Source organism: Eriocheir sinensis, chromosome 16 (assembly GCF_024679095.1).
Source record: "Eriocheir sinensis breed Jianghai 21 chromosome 16, ASM2467909v1, whole genome shotgun sequence".
NCBI lineage: Eukaryota > Metazoa > Arthropoda > Malacostraca > Decapoda > Varunidae > Eriocheir > Eriocheir sinensis.
This window is the reverse complement of record NC_066524.1, coordinates 3,845,069-3,854,075: the sequence shown is the minus strand read 5'-3', so window position 1 is coordinate 3,854,075 and position 9,007 is coordinate 3,845,069.

Here is a 9,007-nt window from a genome sequence, read left to right as displayed (position 1 = left end):
TCAGTTCTTTAAAGTCATGTTGGCTGTTTCTGCAAAGTCTATAAGTATTTCGCCAATTTTAATTATTGGTTCATTTCTAATTCCTATATGACCATTAAAATCACCCATGATTATCCATTGGTCTTTTCCGATGAGTTTCTTAGTTTCTTTAAGTATATATGAGTGGCTGCGTGCGACAATTAAGGGGCCAAGCGCCAACCACCGTGAAATTGAGTTATAGTCCGGCCGCTAAGGACCAAGAGGATGGGGACATGCCGGATAAAAGCACCAAATTTTGTTCAGGCATTCTACAGGGTCCTAGCTATGATTTTGAGAGGGGAGACAAACGATCCAATCACTCAGACGCCTCTACGAACCATTTTTGTGATAACGGCTAATTTTCACTTGGAAAAATCTTGATGAAATCAAGATTCGCCTTTAATGGCAAAAGAAATATTCCGTATGTGCAATACATCCACTAGTTTGTTATTTTTTCATCCTTTCTTATACTTCAAGATCACACTTTTCAAATCTTACCAGGACAACCGTTCTATTACAATGGAATTTAGGCTTACATGTATGACCATGAATTACTTACGTACATGTACTTAGTTAAGGTTGCAACAATGTCTCCATGAGAGTAGATGTGGTATGGGACAGGTACCTGGACAACAGTATCAAAGAATCAACCAGAGAGAAACGGGGGAAAGGTGTACGAAGGAAGGTGGCAGGCCAGACCAAGGTCCCAGGCAATTGGCCCGATTTCCTGCGTGACTCCACAAACAAGGTAGAACTCTTCCAGTTCCTATCAGAGAAGATTGTATCCACTTCCTTCCCAGACGGAAAGCAGGTCTTTGTAACATCTGGAACCTCTGTAGTCTGCAGTGGCACTGACCACTCGATGCCGCCATGTGACCACGAAGAGGCAGACACAAGAATTGTGGTCCATCTACAAGATGCCCTGGAGAGTGGATGCACCGCATGCTTGGTACGCACCGTGGATACTGACGTTCTTGTCATCCTCATCGGGAAGTATCACTTTCTAGCCAGCAAGTATCCATCGGCTGACATCTGGGTCGCCTTCGGCAGTGGCAAAAACTTCCTTTTCCTACACATCAATGCCATCTGTAGTACTCTGGGCAAAGAGAAGTCCACAGCGCTACCAGTGTTCCACAGCTTCACAGGGTGTGATACGACTTCTTCTTTCTTTGGAAAGGGAAAAAAGTCGGTTTGGGAAGCATGGGGTGCCTATACCGAAGTCACAGATGCCTTCAACTTCATCGTAGAACATCCACATGCACAAATCACCGTGGATTGCCAGGAGTTCCAGATGCTGGAACGTTTCACAGTCGTTATATATGACAAGACCAGCCCTCTAGTGTCGGTGAATGAAGCAAGAAAGGAACTGTTTTGCCAGAAAAACAGAACGATGGAGAACATTCCCCCAACTCAACAGGCCCTGCTGCAGCACACCAAGCGTGCAGTGTACCAGGCTGGCATTTGGACAACCTGTCACCAGGCCCAACAACAGACACCAACTGCTGAAGGCTGTGGTTGGACACTGGATGCAGAAACAAAGTCCTGGGTTCCTGTCTGGAGCTCGCTGCCTGCGGCAGCAAAGGCTGTAAGTGAACTTGTGAGGTGTGCCTGCAAAAGTGCTGCAGGTTGCGGCGGGAGATGTTCATGCAAGAAAGCCAACTGGAAATGCACCGAACTGTGCAGCTGCAAATGTGAGAAGTAAACACATAATTACAATTATGAATCATACCTGCATTGGTGCTTAACAAAGACATGGCATTCCTACAGCTGTACAAGAAGAACATGATTGTTGTATAATGAGTTTAATGAATACTTATTTCATTTTTGAATTGCAAGGAGTATGTTTTAATTCGTGTTCTACTATTAAAATACATGGCATTTCGCGATGTCCGCAGGGGAGTTTAAAGTCGAATAAATATTGAATTTATGTTTTTTTGACAGCCATATTGAAATATTTTGTTCTGGAGTTATTAAATAATAATAATAAGATAACTTGCATCCAATAAACATTATCCTTATGACTATTCTTTTAAAAACCCCATTTACCCTAATTTCCACATGCGGAAATATCAAAATAATAAAGAAACGCTCCTTATAGCCATCTGAGTGATGGGATCATTTGTCTCCCCTCTCAAAATCATAGCTAGGAGCCTGTAGATCGAGTGCCTGAAAAAAGTTTGGTGCTTTTATCCGGCATGTCCCCATCATTTCACTAAGCTACCAGACTATTAATAGTGTACTTAGCTCTATAATTTCCCCTTCTTCTTAGAAACAACATTAACATGATCGTAGCTCTGCTGTGCGTGCAGCAAACGTTGATTAACCATAGTAGTGTGTAGCTCATCAACATGCATGTCATTGCCATCACCGTCTCATTCAGTAAATAAATAAAAAATAAATAAAAAATTGTACAAAATATCATTTTGTACAATTTTTTATTTCCTTCTCTATTTTCTGGCTTTTCTACGCCCATGTACACTGTTGTTATCCGTCTTGATTGTATATTTTCTGTTATCTTCACTGTCAGGATATCTTGAAATGCCAGAATTTTTACTCTTTATTACACTCCCACACGACCACCGCGCGTAACGAAACACACGAGAAATTAATCCAGACAAGGAAAGGTTTGCCGGCGCCGGGGATCGAACTCGCGACCAGCGTAACGGGAGAGCCACTCCTTTACCAGTCGGCCAAAGAAGTACCCCCCTGGCTAAGTGGGTTATGGAAGGTTCGCCCATCAGGCAAGTCAGCACTATACAATCTCCTTTTTCAATGCCTCCGTCTTTCACATCGACTTCCTCAATTTGTTGGCGATATTTATCTCGTACTATAATACCAACTCCTCCTCCTTTTTTTTCACCGACTGCTCTTCCTTTTCCAATTCCTTTCCATCCTCCTTCTTGCCAGGCAATGCTCCCGTTATAAATGGGAAAATCTAGTTAGGTGAGTACGATATCGCGGCATCCCTTGGAGGGACCTTACACGGGAGAGTCACCTGTGACATCAAGATCACCCGTGGCAGTGGCGGAGCAGCACCCTTCTGCGTCACCAGTGCTGCGTGGGTGGTGCTGACCCTTACCTGCCTCAGCACCTCGCGGCACACACTGTCAGCACCTCCTGGTTGTGGGGAGCCCCGTGCAGGAGGCGTGTGCTGACCTCACCCTCCCTCGGGCAGTAACATATGTGCTGAGTGGCTGCCATCGTGTGTGCTGGTGTGTGTGTGGCCTCGATTTCTTCCCCCTACAAGCACCGCAGACCAGGAAGACCATTGTAAAAAGAAGACCAGTGGAAGAAGAAGACCACTGGGAGAAGAAGAAGACCATTGGAATAAGAAAAAGACCATTGGAATAAGAAAAAGACCCCCGGAAGAAGAAGACCATTTGAAGAAGAAGACCTTTGGAAGAGAAAACCAGGGAGAAGGGAAGACAGGGGCTGAGTGAGGGCTGTACTTGGACTGATGGGAGACAGACACACGGACAGCTTAAAAGTGTAAAGTGAGAGCAACCTGATGACATTTTGGCGGAGAATTGAAAACGGCAGCCTCATAAGACACCCCAGAAGAAGAAACGGAGAGAAAAAGAGAGAGGAAGGAGTACCAAGGTGTTCAGCTCTAGCAGAAGGGGTCGGAGGCTACTGAAGAAAGTGTGCGGCAGAGTGAGGCGAGGCGCGGCTGTAGTGAGCCATGCTGCCCAAAAGGAATGTCTCGGCGGAGGACCTGGTGGATGCTGACACTGAGGAGGTGGTGAGTGGCCCAGCAGCTGTTTGGGGGGGTATTATTTTTTATTTACAAGAAAGGAAGCAGCTCTATGGCATAAAAAAAGAGAAAAAAAATGCCTGTTAATCGCTGCTCCAGAAGTACACTCGTCTGTGCGTTAGATTAGTTTAGGGTTGATTCTGTGGTATTATTCTATATTGTCACCACTTTCACTCCCACAAACACCTTGGTGCTCTATGAAGGGTTCAGTGTCCATACAACACATTGCCGTATTGCTTTGCCGTCGGAAATCACTCGTTCTTGTGATGTATAAAAAAAGGCATTGGAAGATGAGCAGTGTTGCCAACGATCCAACACATGGTTAGCGATTAGCCCACGCAAGGTCCACCACGCATGGTTATTTTTTTTAGAACACGCACCTTTACCCAAAAGGTTTTATGAAGGTTTGGGCCGGGTATAGTATTTGGTAAAGGTGCATGTTCTAAAAAATAAAATAACCACGCTTGGTGGACCTGGTCTCACGTGTGTCGGCTAATCGCTAACTTAGCGTACCATTGCTAACCTAGCGTACCATCGCTAACCGGATTGTTGGCAGCACTGCTCAACTCCCAATGGCCGTCGCCGCCATCAAAACAAATTAATGTTATGTAAATGCCTTTTCACTACCATTACCACTTTTCTTTACTTTTAAGTTTTTCTGCCTTCATATTATGGTTAAGGGGGTACAGGACACCTGAGGTCAACTAACTAAACTATCGGGTATTGCGGTAAAACTAAGTAGGCATTTATGTTGCCAACATTTTGTATGAGCCAGAACAATGTATGCATACTTATATGTATACTCAAGGTATACATGTGCATATACGTGTAGCGACACTTAAAATTGCACAGCACCATTAATACATAGCCAATCACTTTCATTTTTTGGCTGTGAATAGTCTTTAGGTATGCCTAGAGCCCTATGGAAAATATTCTGAAAGTTTTCCATATAGAAAGGCATAATGGTATTTCTTTTATTATGTTTGTCGAACATCGCGTAAAATCGTGTTTTTTTTGTTACTTTTTCCTCTTATACTCCTATCTCCTTTACCCTATCAACAATTTATAATCATAGGTCCCAAGCTACTTGTACGATCAACATTCCCTGCCCTTTTCACGTAAATCTGATTGATTTAAAATTTTCTACGATTAAAAAAAAAAGACAAATTTTTAACCTTTAACTCAGTCCATTTAAACCCGTGCCAGACATTTAAAATTTGTGCTACGAGGAAAACATTGCTCGGGGCGGTGGCTGAACGGATAGCAAGACGGCCTCGCATTCAGGAGGACGCGAGTTCAATCCCTGACCGGTGCCACCAAGCCGGGATTTTTCAGCCGCCACTGAGTGGCTTAAAACAACCCACATGCTGTCCAGATTTACATAGATTTACATAGAAAATCAGACCACACAGACCCCATGGTCCAGACTTGGTGGTCTGTCCTTAAACCTAATTGATTTTACATTAATCAGAAGACTCCAAAACGTTGCACTTCTACTCTAGTTGATATTAAGTTGAAGGAAGTGACGGTCGAGCTTGTTTTTGAAGGAGTCAATCGTGTTACACTGGACCACTGATGGTGGAAGCTTATTCCATTCTCGCACTACAACGTTGGTGAAGAAAAATTTTGTGCAGTCTGAATTTACTTGTCTACATCTGAGTTTTACGCCATTGTTCCTCGTGCGCAGACTGTCATCGATCATAAACAATGTTGATCTGTCTACATTCGTGAAACCATTAAGTATTTTTTAAACATTCGATCAATTTTCCTCGGAGGCGACGTTTCTCAAGAGAGAACATGTTAAGGGTAGAAAGCCTTTCTTCGTAGGATTTGTTGCGCAAGGAAGGGATCATTTTCGTTGCCCGACGCTGAACACCTTCTAATTTAGCAATATCCTTTGCATGGTGGGGGGACCAAAACTGTACCGCATATTCCAAGTGGGGTCTGACTAAACTGTTGTAGAGCGGGAGTATTACATCTTTATTCTTGAATACAAAGTTTCTTTTAATGAAGCCCAACATTCTGTTCGCTTTATTTGCTGCATCGATGCATTGCTGTGAGAATTTGAGGTTTGACGCGATTTTGACCCCCAAGTCTTTGACGCATTGAACGCTTTTGAGTTTAACGCCGCGCATTTCGTAGTCGAACTTCTTATTCCTCGTTCCAACTTGAAGGACCTGGCACTTGTCTACGTTAAAGGGCATCTCCCATCTATCCGACCAAGCTGAAATTTTGTGCAAATCCTCTTGGAGGCTTTGCCTGTCTTAGTCAGTGATAACCGAGTTACCAATCTTTGTGTCGTCTGCAAATTTACTAATGCGGTTATTGAGTCCAACATCCACGTCGTTGATGTAAATAATGAAGAGCACTGGGCCAAGGACCGAGCCCTGAGGGACGCCACTAGTGACAGGCGCCCACTCTGAGTTAAATCCATCAATCACTACTCTTTGTTGTCTGTTGCTCAACCAATTCGCGATCCATTGGTTTACTTGACCGTCAATACCTATTTGCTTTAATTTGTAAAGTAATTTATGATGCGGGACTTTATCAAACGCTTTCTGGAAATCAAGATAGACTACGTCCAGTGATTTGGTTACGTCATAAACAGTGAAGAGGTCGTTATAAAAGGTTAATAGGTTTGATAGGCAGGATCTTTTGTTTCGGAAGCCATGTTGTGAGTCCCCAGTCAATGAGTGACTTTCAAGGTAACTCACAATTTTATCTCTAATTATGCCCTCAAGTAGCTTACCTACAACCAAAGTTAGACTAATGGGCCTGTAATTACCTGGTACTTTTTTGTCTCCTTTCTTGAAAATCGGTGTCACGTTAGCCTTTTTCCAATCTGAAGGGACGATGCCTTGTCGCAAGGACATATTGAATACAGTTGTGAGGGAGGAGAGTATTTCGCTCTTCGTTTCTTTCAGCAGAGTTGGATATACTTTGTCAGGTCCAGGACTTTTATTTGTTTTAAGTGAATGGAGAGCTTTAAGGACTTCATCGGTTGTTATTTCAAAATTAGGCAATGCATGCTCGAGATTTACAATAGTACTGGTGTTGGTGGTAGCGAGAGGAAGACTGTTAGTATTAAACACCGAGGAAAAGTAATTGTTTAAGAGGTTAGCAATGTGTTGGCTGTCAGTCACTAGTGCACCGTCGCTGTTTGTTAAAGGTCCAATACCACTTTTGATCGCCTTTCTGTTGTTTATGTAACTGAAGAAAGATTTCGGGTTATTTTTACAGTTGGCTGCAATATTTTCTTCATATCTACGCTTTGCCTGACCTACTAGTCTTTTTACTCGTCGCCTGGCATCATTATAGAGTCTAATGTTCTCGGGCGCGCTTTGTTCTTTCTTTAACCTGTAAAACAATTTTCTCTCATTGACTGATTGTTTAATTTCGCTATTAAACCACGGTGGGCTTTTATTCGTGTTAATTCGCTTCTCGCACAAGGGGACGAATGTGTTCTGCTGAGTGAGTAAGTGATTTTTAAGGCTTAGCCAGGCTTCCTCTACGCTGTCATCTGATAGTTGCATTTCTGTTACTTTTTGTCGGATTTCTACGAAGTTAGCTCTTTTGAAATTGGGCACTTTTACTTTATTTTCAGTCACTGATGATTGAGCTTTAATGTCGACGCGCACTAATTTATGATCGCAAGAACCGAGGTGTTCTCCTACCGTGACATTACTGACAAGGTTATCTTGGGTCGTTATAACAAGGTCGAGTATATTATTTTGTCGAGTTGGCTCAGAAACCATTTGGCTTAGATAATTTTCTTCTAGAAATTCGATCATTCTATGTGACTCGCCTTCTGTACCTGACAGTGTCGCCCAGTCGATATGGGGGAGGTTAAAGTCTCCTAATATCAGTGAGTCGCTGTTATTAAGTGACTGCCTTAAGACGCTGTACATTTCAAGGTCGCCATCGACTGATTGCCCGGGAGGTCTGTAGGTGACAGATATATTTAAATTGACTTTTGCAATGTTTACTCGCACGCACAAATGTTCAACGTTACTGTTTCCCGGTGTTTTGTCAGTGGGTTGCAAATAGCTTTTGACATAAAGGGCGACGCCACCGCCTCTACGGTTTACACTATCTTTGTTGAAGAGTCTGTAGCCATCTATGTTGTATTCGGAACTTAAATCAATATTTGTGGTGTCGATAAATGTTTCGGTTATAGCAATTATGTCAAAATTTTCTGTTAAAGCAAGACATCTCAGTTCATCAAATTTGTTTCTTAGGCTACGCGCATTGAAACTACCTATCAACCCGGACTCTAGATTCTAGGATTAAAGATGAGCTCTGGGAGGGCAGCATGAGCCCATGCAAGATGGCGCCACTATAAACACTCGCCTGCGCCAGAACGGGCTGGGCCGACCATCAGGACCCACCGGAAAGAAGCCCTGGACCGACCATCAGGATCCACCGGGAAGAAGCCTACCGGCGCAATAGGCCAAGATGTAAAAAAAAAAAAAAAAAAAGGTAGAAGAATGTTTTTAACCCAGTGTTGCAAAATGCTATATTCTGATCAAAACACTCCCCTCAGGTGTTGCGTACCCCCTTAACCCTTAGATTACGGTGATCGTATATATAAGTGCACTACCACACGCCCCACCTGTACGGGGATCATATATATAATCATCACACTCTACGCTCCCTACGTTTCAAATATACCGCCAGTTCTTGACTCAGAAGAATGGTGGAGGCATCTGGCATCCGTACACACACTCATTCGTCTCCAGTGCGCAGCCTACCGTAGGCCACAGATCATTCTCCACTTTTGTTCGGAATACATCTGGCATGTCTCGTGACGCGTCAAGCAGTTCCTCTGCTCCAGGCGGAAGTAGAGTGCGGGCGAATTAAAGTGACTGTGACTTTGATGACTGCTATGGTAGTGACATTGACAGAGGAGGGAGGGGCAAGTAGGTAGGGAGAGAGAAAGAGAGAGAGAGAGTGGGGTGCTTCCACGCGACGCGTCACGGCCACGAGAAAATGCGCAATATTTTCGGCTGTCATAACTTTTTTATTATTATTAGGAGAGAAGTTTTATTACACCACCATATATACTAGATGAATATACAATTATTGGAAAGAAGAAAGATACCATTTCCACCTCTTTTAAATGCCTAAATTTTCCCCGTGCACAGCATCCAGAGATATATATCGCCACCCCTACTCTAAGGGGTAAGGTAAATGTATTTCGTCCCTTAAGTATAATATTGAGGCATAATGTATTTT